Source organism: Eptesicus fuscus, chromosome 3, assembly GCF_027574615.1.
Source record: "Eptesicus fuscus isolate TK198812 chromosome 3, DD_ASM_mEF_20220401, whole genome shotgun sequence".
Taxonomy (NCBI): domain Eukaryota; kingdom Metazoa; phylum Chordata; class Mammalia; order Chiroptera; family Vespertilionidae; genus Eptesicus; species Eptesicus fuscus.
In genome coordinates, this window is record NC_072475.1 from 96876910 (window position 1) to 96888846 (window position 11937).

Genomic DNA, 11937 nt, shown 5'->3' on the forward strand with positions numbered 1-11937 from the left:
GGAAAAACGGTCAGATGATGAAAGATATGACTCTTCTATTTAAAGAAGACTTTCCAGATGTCTTTCCAAATCTTGAACCCATATTTTGAGACCTCTTGTGAAAGCTGCAAAAGAGGAAACAATGAAATAAGGTTATTTTTTACTAAGAAAAATGGGTGAATGGTTATTGAGAGACAACTGTAAGTCTCTTAGTATGAACATCTTTTCATGTATTTAAATACCACATCTTTTATTCTAGGTAATTCATATTCATATTAATGACAAAATTTATGTTTCTATTATATTGGTTTTCAGGTCCCTTTCTATATTTAATTATTAAAAGTTTTGTCAAATATTTGAGTCCTAACTAACTGTTATGTATCTATATCTGAGTGGCCAGATTATTATGATCTCTGAATGCATAATAATCTGGCCACTCAGTGTATATCCTATATAATAAAAGGCTAATATGCAAATTTCCCCTCTACCAGGAGTTCGACCAGCAGGCAGGCCAGCCAACTGCCCATGTCCCCTCCCTGTGGCCAGGCTGGCCGGACCCCACCCATGCACAAATTCATGCACCGGGCCTCTAATATATATATATATATATATATATATATATATATATATATATATACACACTAAGAGATCATAATGATATGGCCACTCAGTATATATTCTATATATATATATATATATATATATATATATATATATATATATATATATATATATATATAATGTTTTAGTTTTTCATTTTCATTTTGATTTAGTTTATGGTTCAGTATGTTTTTAGACTTTATGATTTAACTTTCATGGTGGTTATTATTTTAAGGTCACAAGGGTAAGAGGTTGTTTTTTTCTAGTAAGGAAATAAATATAAACACTAATCCATATCTATTAGGATAAGTAATGTCAAAGGAAAAATTATTCTGATACCTATTAAAATGGTAGGGAGGATTTTATTAGGACTATTATATTGGAAGAGAGATTAAGCTCAACTCTGACACAAGGACAAGTGGGAATTTATAGACAATGAACAGGATGAGAAGTTTAGTGGATAGAAAACAACTATGAGGAGAGACTATTGGTAGAGGGATTCTTAATAAATTGACTTAACAAGATTCTTGCTGAAGGCAGACCACAGTGATCCACTATCAAGAGTGGGGGAATTTTTGTTAAACTGACTTAGGATTCTTGCTACAACTATATTAAGCAGGTTGAAGACAGGACCCAAAGCCAAAGCCAAGTTAAAAAGAAAAGAAAAACACAAAAATGGGCTCAGGAGAAGCTAAATAAAATTTTGTCAAGGAAAGTCTCTGCCAATAGTTGTATGGTAGGAAGAATCAAATAATATATGAAACTTACTTGCAAATGACCCTATTTATTTTAACTTCCAATGGGAGTCAAATTATAGGAGGCTATTTAATAGTCCTTGATAATAAAATAAATCAATATGCAAGCATTAGAAAGAAATGCTGGAAGAAGGAAAATGGGGCAAGAAAAACAAAAGATCATTTATACAGCTGTCATTTGAAAATATATAATATTCACTCACTTATCAAAAAGTATGTAATTGGTCTCTATGAAAAAATAGTAAAAGAATGTTAAATGTAATATATTTTGCATTCATAAAAATGACTAATAATTTTAAAGGTACATAGAACCTGTAACCAAAATAAAATATTTTAGGATTGAAATATCATAACAATTTGAACATTGTGTGCTTTGTGAAACATTCTAAAAAATGCATGGAATTAAAATCAACATTATTTTATTTTATTGTTAAAGTAATGGTTTATGATAACTTTTGTTTAGAAAAATGAAAACAAATATTGTATTAGTGAAGAAAACATACCAAAATACTTGTTCTTATTTATCAGCTGAGATGTCAAAAATTACAAACAAATCATGATCCTATATAATAAAAGGCTAATATGCAAATTATCTCCTCAGGAGTTTGACCAACTGGGAGTTTGACCGCTCATTATGATGTGTGCTGACCACCAGGGGGCGGTGTGGAACAAAGGCAGAGGCTCTGGCTGGCAGCTGGCAGCCAGGGGAAGGAAGGCCCCAATCAGTCCTGATCCCCGGCCAGGCCTAGGGACCCTACCCGTGCACGAATTTCATGCACCAGGCCTCTTGTATATATATATATATATATATATACAACACACACTATACAGACACACACATACATACAGGGTGTCCCCAAAAATGTACACACATTTTAATGTATACAGACTTGAGCTGATAGCTCAATTGATGTACCTTTCTTTTCAGATTTAGCCCATTGTAATTAATAATGGTAGCCAAACTATGTATACTCATTCACAGGTAACACAAATAATGAAAATAATAGGAATATCATCATATATTGCATTAGATAATTTTTGCCAGCAACTTCTTTCTAGCTCTGTGATTCTTAATGAAAATGTGAAGGCATCATGTCTAGAAACCACTTTCACTGCCACTATGTATAGAAAAATATAGGATGACTGGATCTCTGTAAAAATACAAAACTATAATGTGGACATTTTTTTAAATAATTCCTGATAAACAAAGTGAAGAACTCATTGCATTGCATAAATTAGTTGATAATCATCATAATCCGCAGAATTCCAATGAAATCACAATGAACTTTGTAGAATTAACAGCTCCACACTATCTTGTAATTATGTTAGCAGCACTATTTCTCACATAAAAATGTCACAGAAAATAAATGATGTTAATATTTATTCTATGAACAAGTTTGATAGTCTACATGGTGAGTTAAACCACTAATGGCTAGTAAAAAATGATGTAACAGGTATGCCAGTAAAATTTCTCATAATTCACTATAAGAAAGAAAGTGTTCTAAATACATAAAATAAAATATCGAAAACAAGTAACAAGTCCCAAAGAAGTTATTTAAATGAACAGGTGCTGCTGTTATCTTAAGACATCCTATATAATAAAAGCCTAATATGCTAAGTATCCAGTCGTCCGGTTGTCCGTTCAACCAATCAAAGTGTAATATGTTAATGATATGCTAAGGCCGCTCAACTGCTCGCTATGACATTCGCTGACCACCAGGGGGCAGACAGTCAACCAGTCAACCAGTCAACCAGTCACTATGATGTGCACTGACCATGAGAGGGCAGACACTTCGACCGGTAGGTTAGCTTGCTGCTGCATTCTGGCTGATCGGGACTGAGCAAAATGGGCTGGACATGCCCTGGAGCCCTCCCTTGGTCCCTCCTCAGCTAGCCAACCTCCAAAATCCCTCCCCAGCTCTGGTCATGCACCAGTGGGGTCCCTCAGCCTGGCCTGTGCCCTCTTGCAATCCGGGACCCCTCAGGGGATGTTGGAGAGCTGGTTTCATCCCAATGGCCAAATGACTGGTTGCTAAGATGCGCACTGACCACCAGGGGGCAGATGCTCAATGCAGGAACTTTCCCCTGGTGGTCAGTGTGCTCCCACAGGGGGAGCACCACTCAGCCAGAAGCTGGGCTCATGCCTGGTAAGCACAGCTGCAGTGGCAGGAGCCTCTCCCACCTCTGCAGCAGCACTAAGGATATCCGACTGATGGCTTTGACCTGCTCCCCATCTCAGTCGGACATCCTCTGAGGGCTCCTGGACTGCAAGTGGGCTCAGGCTGGGCTGAGGGACCCCCCTGAGTGCACTAATTTCATGCACCAGGCCTGTAGTATACTTATAAACAAAGGCTTGAATTCTAAATTAGCATAAACATACATACATACACACCACACATATACACACAAATATATAAATTGTATGTGTATGATTAATATATGTGTGTGTGTATTTAAATTCTATATATATATATTTATATCCTACCTAATAAAAGGGAAGTATGCAAATAACCATCACTCCGCTACGCCCACGATTGGGTGGGACTTGGGGTGGCCAATTGGGCTGACAGGATGAGTGGAGGGTGGGGACTCACGAATCCCCACCCCCTGTTTCTCCTGCAGACCCCAACAACTGGCACTGCAGGAGGACCAATGGAGCTGGCGGAAGGCGCCGGTGGCAGAACTCAGGGTGGCCGATTGCGTGGCTGCCAGCACCAGTTTTCTGCCAGCAGCAGTTTTCCTCTGGCCACCCACCGATCAGAGCGCCTCCCGATCGGAGTTCCTCTCAGGATGGAAGGAACATTTCACACACACACATATATATTAATCATACACATACAATTTATATATGTGTATGTGTGTGTATTTAAATTCTCTTTCACACACACACACATCTCAACTAATAAAAGAGTAACATGCTAATTGACCATACCTTCGTGACATCCACCAGCCAATCAGGAGTGAGTATGCAAATTAACCCAATAAAGATGGTGGGTTGATTTGCATACACAGGTGCCAAGCAGCCAGGGGTGGGATGCTTGAGTCATTTCCATGGCGACAACGCAGATGTTCCACACCACCCCAGCCGCTCCAGGCCTCTGGGCAGCTTGGGAAGGCAGAAAGGTGGCTCTAGGTGGAGAGGAAAGGCAGCTCCAGCCAGACATGAGGCGGTGCTGGCAGCCAGGGGAAGGAAAGCCCATTCTTGCATGAATCTTCATGCATTGGGCCTCTAGTATATATATATATATATATATATATATATATATATATATATATATATATATTAGAATTTAACCCTTTGCACTCGTTTGCTTTTTTCTCGATTCCTGCTACCGATGCTAACCGTGTCGAGTCACACTTGACATCTGAGTGCAAAAGGTTAATATACATCAGCAAAGATGGCAAAAGTAAATTGTCTTGAGGGCCAGTGTGTGCTTGGATTTTTATATTGAAAAGGATATTGATATTGAACTTACATTTAGCAAGAAAGATAATTAAGAAAGAGCAAGATGAGCCCTAGCCATTTTTGTTCAATGGTTAGAGCACCAGCCTGCAGACTGATGGTTCGCAAGTTCAATTCCAGTCAAGGGCATATACCTCAGTTGCCGGCTCGATTCCCATGTACAGGAGGCAACCTAACAATGCCTCTCTCTCACATCAATGTTTCTCTCTTTCTGTCTCTCCCCCTCCCTTCCATTCTCTCTACAAATCAATGAGAAAAATATCCTTGGTTGAGGATTAACAAAAAAGAAAAGGGCAAGACATATATGATGGTCTTTGTCCATTTTTCTACTCACTACAAAGGAAAACTTGGACTTGAAGGGTCACCTCAGGAAAACAACTAGGTTATTTATGGCCAGATACTAAAAAATATTATTTTTCCTATCATCTGCACACTTATAGGATTTTATATATATTGTAGATTCATTACATAGAAATTATCACAAATTTTTATTACCTTAAAAGTCATTCTTCTCTAGTAGAGTATGATCTTATCCATGCATTATTTCTAATAGTACATGTTCAATAAATGTTCACCTCATGAATAAATGAATCAACAGGTGGTATTATTCTGAGGTTTAGAGATTCATATTTTCTTTGTGAAAACAACCCAAAAGCAACAATTGAATATATAATTCAGTCCTAAGGCTAAATGCATAACCTATGTGTTAAATCAAGTTGGCATGATATATATTTCCTATTTTAATGAACTGTATAATTTAACTCATCAGGAAATATCTCTCCTTTGACAAAGGAGGTTCTTTCATTTAACCTTATCACATGGTTGGAAAGAGTGTTTTGTGATTCCTGAATGAATTCAGCTTGATTTCCCCTGAATGCAGCCAAATTTAAGAGGATGGCAGAGATATATATGACAAAGAGAAAAATGCAACCATGAGCTTCTACAAAATAATTATTAATTCAGATAGCTGTTCAGTACTAGACATTATTGGAAAAGAGCCTTGTAATGCCACATAAAATGAAAAATGTCACAGAATCCTGAAATCAATACATTTTTCAAATTTCAAAAATACCTCATTAACATAAAATGTGCCAAGTACAGTATATTGGCTGCCTTTGAATATAAAAGTATATGAAAGCATATATATATATATGAAAGTATATATATCCACCTGCTCATTTATTTATACAGCATATTATGTGCTTTCTTTATTTGCCATTAACTCCTTTTTTTTTTATTTTGCAGTAAATTCACAGGAGGCATTTCTTTTGAAAAAATAAATAAAGTTGTACAAGCATGCACTGTGAGACAAAACAATGATGAGGCCTACTCAGACCAAACTGGAGTAGATACCAGTTCACACCACAGCCCACGTGAAGATATTTTTATTCAATACAGACAGACAGCAACAGTGGCAACAGAATGAGACCATAAATGCAGTGTAACTTTTCTGACCTTTGACTAGGCTCTGACCAGTGTATCTTTATTTTCTTACCAGCCAGGTAAACAAAATGCCTCATCGGCTAAGGCCAGAAACTTTAAAGATCTTAATCCAGTTGGAAATGACTATAATGAAGAGGTCCTTTTTTCTAGCTAGCTGTTTCCTCAATTCAGAGTTGTCTAGCAGTTTAACTGCGACATAACAGAAGATGTCTGGCCGCACCATGCACTGGTGACAGGGACGGGATTAATGTATTTTGTGCTCAGGTCGCTGGGCCTCCTGGCTGGTTGTGTCCTTCTCTGCAACACGGTGATGAGTATTCTGAGACTGATCATCTGAGGATAAAAGGGACCTACCAGCCAGTTGAGGGGTGTGTTGTTAACAAGCTAATCCATCACATTATCTAAAGACTCATTTTCTGCAGCTGTCCCTTGCTAGAAGTGAGGAAGCATTGCAGAACACTGAGTAGATGTCACCAGCCATCACCCCCAAATGACTGGCCTGATCTGGAATGTTCTGTGGTAACCCTTGGATGTTGGACAGGAGGGTGAAGCACGTGGTCTGCAGCTGCGGGGCCACGCTTCCTGCAATAGCAAGAGTAGTGACTCGATGCACTCAGCACAGTGGGATTCATCGGTGTCATCATAGCTGATGTTTCTCTCCCACTCCACCCAGGAGAGGTAGAACTTATCCTGAGCATCCTGAATTAGATGGTTGGCACTCTGTACATTTTCCCTAGCAAATCCAATCAGGTTAACAGTGGAATGGAGCTGAGAAATGGTCTCCTTGCTTTTTTGCTTAGCTTCTTTCACCTTGCCGAGAGCCTGCTGGTAGGCACGTGAGCGGAGCTTGGTAGACAGAGATCCCAGCCTAATATAATAACTTGCCTTCTGAACAGTTTCAAATCCTTCCACCTTTTTTGTTTCTTTTTCTTGTTCTTCCTCAGTGAGAGGGAGGTACTGATCTACCAGAAACTCTGATGCGCTGAGCACATTTTCCACTCCACTGCTCACCAGCTGCATCATCCGACTGCCCATGACTGTGTTAATGCTGTCATTGACCACAGACTTGGTCTTCTCCACACTACCAGTCACGGCTTCTTTGGCCTTGTCCACCACCCCAGTGACCATGTTGGTGTTGGAATCCTTGGCCTTAGTCACGGTCGGTCATTGTCACAGCATTTTTGCCCCAGTCACTACACCTCTGGCATTGGCAACAACCTGCTTTGTTGGCTGATTCAGAAGAGGCAGTTTCTCCTCAATCCTGTCTAGCCCCATACAGGCACAGTTATTGGAAACAGCAATTTGTGGCTCTAGCTTCTGGATGATGGGCTGAGCACTCAATCACAGCGACCAATATGATGGTCTTCACGCCCTTCTCCGCCATCTCACACACAGACTTCAAGTAAGGATACTGAGTTTTTGTGCTGACATAAGCCGAGGAGACGAGGTCATATGTGGAGCTCACCAAGGTAGGTTGGCCACCCTCATCACCTCACTTGGTTGTGGATCAACTGCAACAGATACCATTAAAAATTTTTTTTTTATTTATTGATTAAGGTATTACATATGTGTCCTTATCCCCCCCATTGCCCCCCGCCCCCACCCTACCACTCATGCCCGCACCCCCTGGTGTCTGGGTGCATTGGTTAGGCTTATTTGCATGGATACAAGTTCTTTGGTTGATCTCTCCCCCTTACTCCCACCCTCCCCTACCTTCCCTCTGAGGTTTGATGGTCTGATCTATGGTTCTCTGTCTCTGAATCTGTTTTTGCTCATCAGTTTATGTTGTTCATTATATTACACAAATTAGTGAGATCATGTGATATTTATCTTTCTCTGACAAGCTTATTTCCATTTTCTTCCTGGAGACAGAGAGATAGCAGACAAGAGGCGGAGATCCAACAGGTCACAAACACCAGGCTCCAGCGACACCTACAGCATTGCGCCATTAACTCTTCATAACACTGAAGATTGAAAGAAAAAAAAAAAAAAAAAAAAACAGAAAATTTTCCATGGAAGCCATTTAGTTCATTTTTCTAGGTTGTTATGGAGAATGTAATAAGTATGAGTTTATAATATCCAAATATAACTCAATTTCAAACAATAAAATAAGCTGGCATAACTGAATATATACTGTTTAAAAGCTGGGTAGCAAAATACTTTTCTTACTGAAAATACAGCTAACTATTCTCATGAGCAAACACTTAGTTCTGCTATTAAAATAAATACATAAATATTTTAAAAATCCCATCTAATAAAAGAGAAATATGCAAATTGACCATACCTCTGCTATGCCCACAAGCCATGCCCACCAGCAGGAGCAAGTATGCAAATTAATCCAACCAAGATGGCTGCAGCCACAGAGTGAGCAGAAGGCTTGGGTTTCCCCAGCAATGGAGGAAGCCAAGCTTCCCACAGCCCTGGCCTGCCTTAGCCTCCATCAAGGCTACAAAGTTTCAATTATAGAAAATAAATAAATCCCAGATATCAGGGCCTCCGCTTGGGTCACCAGGGGGCATGGCTGGCCTGCAAACCACCACAGTTCCCCATGCCCCAAGGGAACTCCCACACTGATCCGGGACACCCTTCAGGGCAAACCAGCCAGTTCCCACCCGTGCACCAGGCCTCTAGCCTATCTAATAAAAGAGTAATATGCAAATTGACTATCACTCCAACACACAAGATGGCTACCCCCATGTGGTCAAAGATGGCTGCCTCCATGTGGACACACGATGGCCACCACAAGATGGCCAGCAGGGAAGGGCAGTTGAAGGGACCAGGTATGCAAGGGAGGGCAGTTGGGGGTGATCAAGCCTGCAGGGGAGGGCAGTTAGGGGTGACCAGGCCAGCAGAGGAGGGAAGTTGGGGGCAACCGGGCTTGCAGGGAAAGGCAGTTGTGGGGGACCCAGGCTGGCAGGGGAGTGGTTAGGGGGTGATCAGGCTGTCATCCAGAAGCAGTTAGGGAAAATCAGGAAGGCAGGCAGGTGAGAAGCTGGGAGCCAGCAGTCCTGAATTGTGAGAGGGATGTCTGAATGCCCATTTAGGTGGGCAGTCGGACATCCCTCGAGGGGTTCAGATTGGAGAGGGTGCAGGCTGGGCTGAGGGACACAACCCCCCATGCACGAATTTTGTGCACCAGGCCTCTAGTGTGTGTGTGTGTGTGTACACACTAGAGGCCCGGTGCATGAAATTCGTGCACAGAAGGGGGTTGTCCCTCAGCCTGGTCTACACCCTCTCTAATCTGGGACCCCTTGGTGGATGTCCAACTGCTGGTTTAGGCTCCATGTGGGATGGGGCCTAAACTGGTAGTCGGACATTCCTCTCACAATCCAGGACCGCTGGCTCCTAACTGCTTTCCTGCCTGCCTGATTGCCCCCTAATTGCTCCCTTGCCAGCCTGATTGCCCCCTACTACCCTCCCCTGCTGGCCTGATCACCCCCAAGGCTTTTATTATTATAGATATGACCCTTCACAGAAAATGTCACTAACCCTGCTTTACAATATGGGCTTGACGATTGAATCATTGGGGCCAGACACCAAGATTTTTTTTCTTTGAATAGTGGAGAGAATAATTATCTTGTCTTTAAGTTGCCTTGAAATTCAAATGAGATAATGACTTAGAAAAGTATAAAAACACCATATAAAGAAAACTGTCTTTTTCATGTACTGAAAAGATAATAAAGTGGTAAAATGAAAAACACTATTTTTATTCTTCCCCTTCCTTCCTTTACAGCCTGTATTTAAACTTTGAAATTTATAAAAAAATTCACTCCTATTTTCATTTCTTTACATTCAACATTATTTTGTATTGGTTTCAGGTTTTATATTAGTTACAGAATAGTGGTTAGACAATCATATACTTTACAGTGTTTCCCGATATTTCCAGTACCCACCTGGCATCATACCATCATTACAACACTATTGACTATATTCCCTATTTAAGTGACAATGGGTTTACAGGTTCCTTCCAGTCTTTCTTCTGTGTTGCTCGTCCTTCCTTTTCTTTCTCACTTCTTCCCTCATTTTCTTTATATAGTATCTCAATTGGCCATCAAAGCTCAGTGAAGGCAATGGGACACGCTTAATCCATTTTACAGACCAGGAAACTGAGGCCAATTCCAGTTGGCTGTGGAAGTTGACTCAGTGCTCAGGGATCCCTCAGAGCCATGCTCTCTGCCCTTCCTAAGGGGCAGCCGCTGGGCAAACAGAACAAACCTTCCCATCAGGCTTCTTAGCCTCTTTCTCAAGCACCTCTTTATTGCAGACACTCCACATTCTTTCCTCTCCCCCATCCCCCGCCCCCATTCTTTACTGACCCCCCTTCTCCGGAGCAGGTGGAAGGCTTTGCACTCACTGTGCAGGCATGCTCTGCCATGGGGCAGGGCTGGCCCGGGCTTGCATTTGGGCCAAGGCGGGAGCAGGACTTGCCGCCTCTGAAGTGTGAAGGCCACCTGGGTGAGGCCCGGTTAGCTGGTTAGCGCCGGGAGCTTCTCTGAATCGTGTCAGTCAGTCAGGTACCCTGCACTGAGGTGGCGCTGCCCCTCAACCCCCGCCTCAGGGCTGTGGGTCCTTGCCCCTCCCCCGGACATCCTTCCATGCCCCTTGGTCCCTGACCGGGCCCACGCGCATCTTGGGGCCACTGCAGAACCTCTCTCTCTGCAGGCGAGGCAGATCCCTGCCCCTGCCCAAGCCCCCTCCGGTACACCCTGCCTCGCCAGGTTTTTGCCTTTGATCTATGGCACTGGTAACAGCACACTCCTAGCAAGCCTGGCACCAGAGGGGCACATGGTCAGTTCTTTGCCCAGAATGTTAGAGGTTGCAGTAGCATTTGCAGATGTCGCCCAGAGCCTGCTGGCAAAGGCAGCGCCTTTGTGGGGTGTCCTCATAGAGGGACGGTGCGGTGCTGCTCTGTACCCCTTGGAACACTCGCCTCATGGCCGGCCGCTTTGCCAAAGCAGCAACGCTCACCTGGGAGCCACCCCTCAGGTGGCCCTGCAGTCGGCCTCGGGCCTCTGCTAGGTCTCTACCCTCACCTGGGTCACCTCCTTTCTTCCACATTCGGCCTCCATCCATCCCTCTCTCCTGCACTGCTTGTGCTCCAGGCCTGAAAGAAAAGGACCAAGACCAAGAAGGACAAAGCCCAAAAGAAGTGAGTCTTGAACCCCCACATCCCATTCTCTGGATTTCCTCCTGCACCTCCTCTCTGTGTCACATCTTAAACGGGCACCCTGTCGCCCAGCCACATGGCCTCCAAGCGGCCTGGTAGAATTGGTCTCTGCAAAGCTGTGGATCTGTGGTCAGAGGGCTGGCCTGGGTCTCAGCAACCCCATGCCTGCAATGGTCCTGGGGCCCTACTGGTGGGGCTTGGAGCCTCTGCCCTCGCCTCCCCAGGCCGGCAATGGTCCCGGGAGGCTGCGGGCTTGGCGCCCATCCCCCGGCCGCTTGTTGGCTGCATATGCAAATTAACCTGTCATCTTTGTTGGGTTAATTTGCATACTCACTCTTGATTGGCTGGTGGGCGTTGAGGAGGTATGGTCAATTTGCATATTTCTCTTTTACTAGTGTAGATATATATATATAAAATGAAGGTCATGAACTTCTCTTTAGTAATTTCTAATGAATATTAATAAAAATGATGACACATCAAACTATTACCTGTCCCCCATTTTACAAAGAATGTATGTTTTATTCCAAGAC

The 11937-nt window shown here is 42.7% G+C and overlaps 1 pseudogene; it reads right to left on the reverse strand.

Annotated features, from left to right (window-relative positions):
• Positions 1–6484: 6484 nt before the first annotated feature.
• On the reverse strand, positions 6485–7767 carry LOC103304338 (perilipin-2-like; annotated as a pseudogene).
• Positions 7768–11937: the final 4170 nt, after the last annotated feature.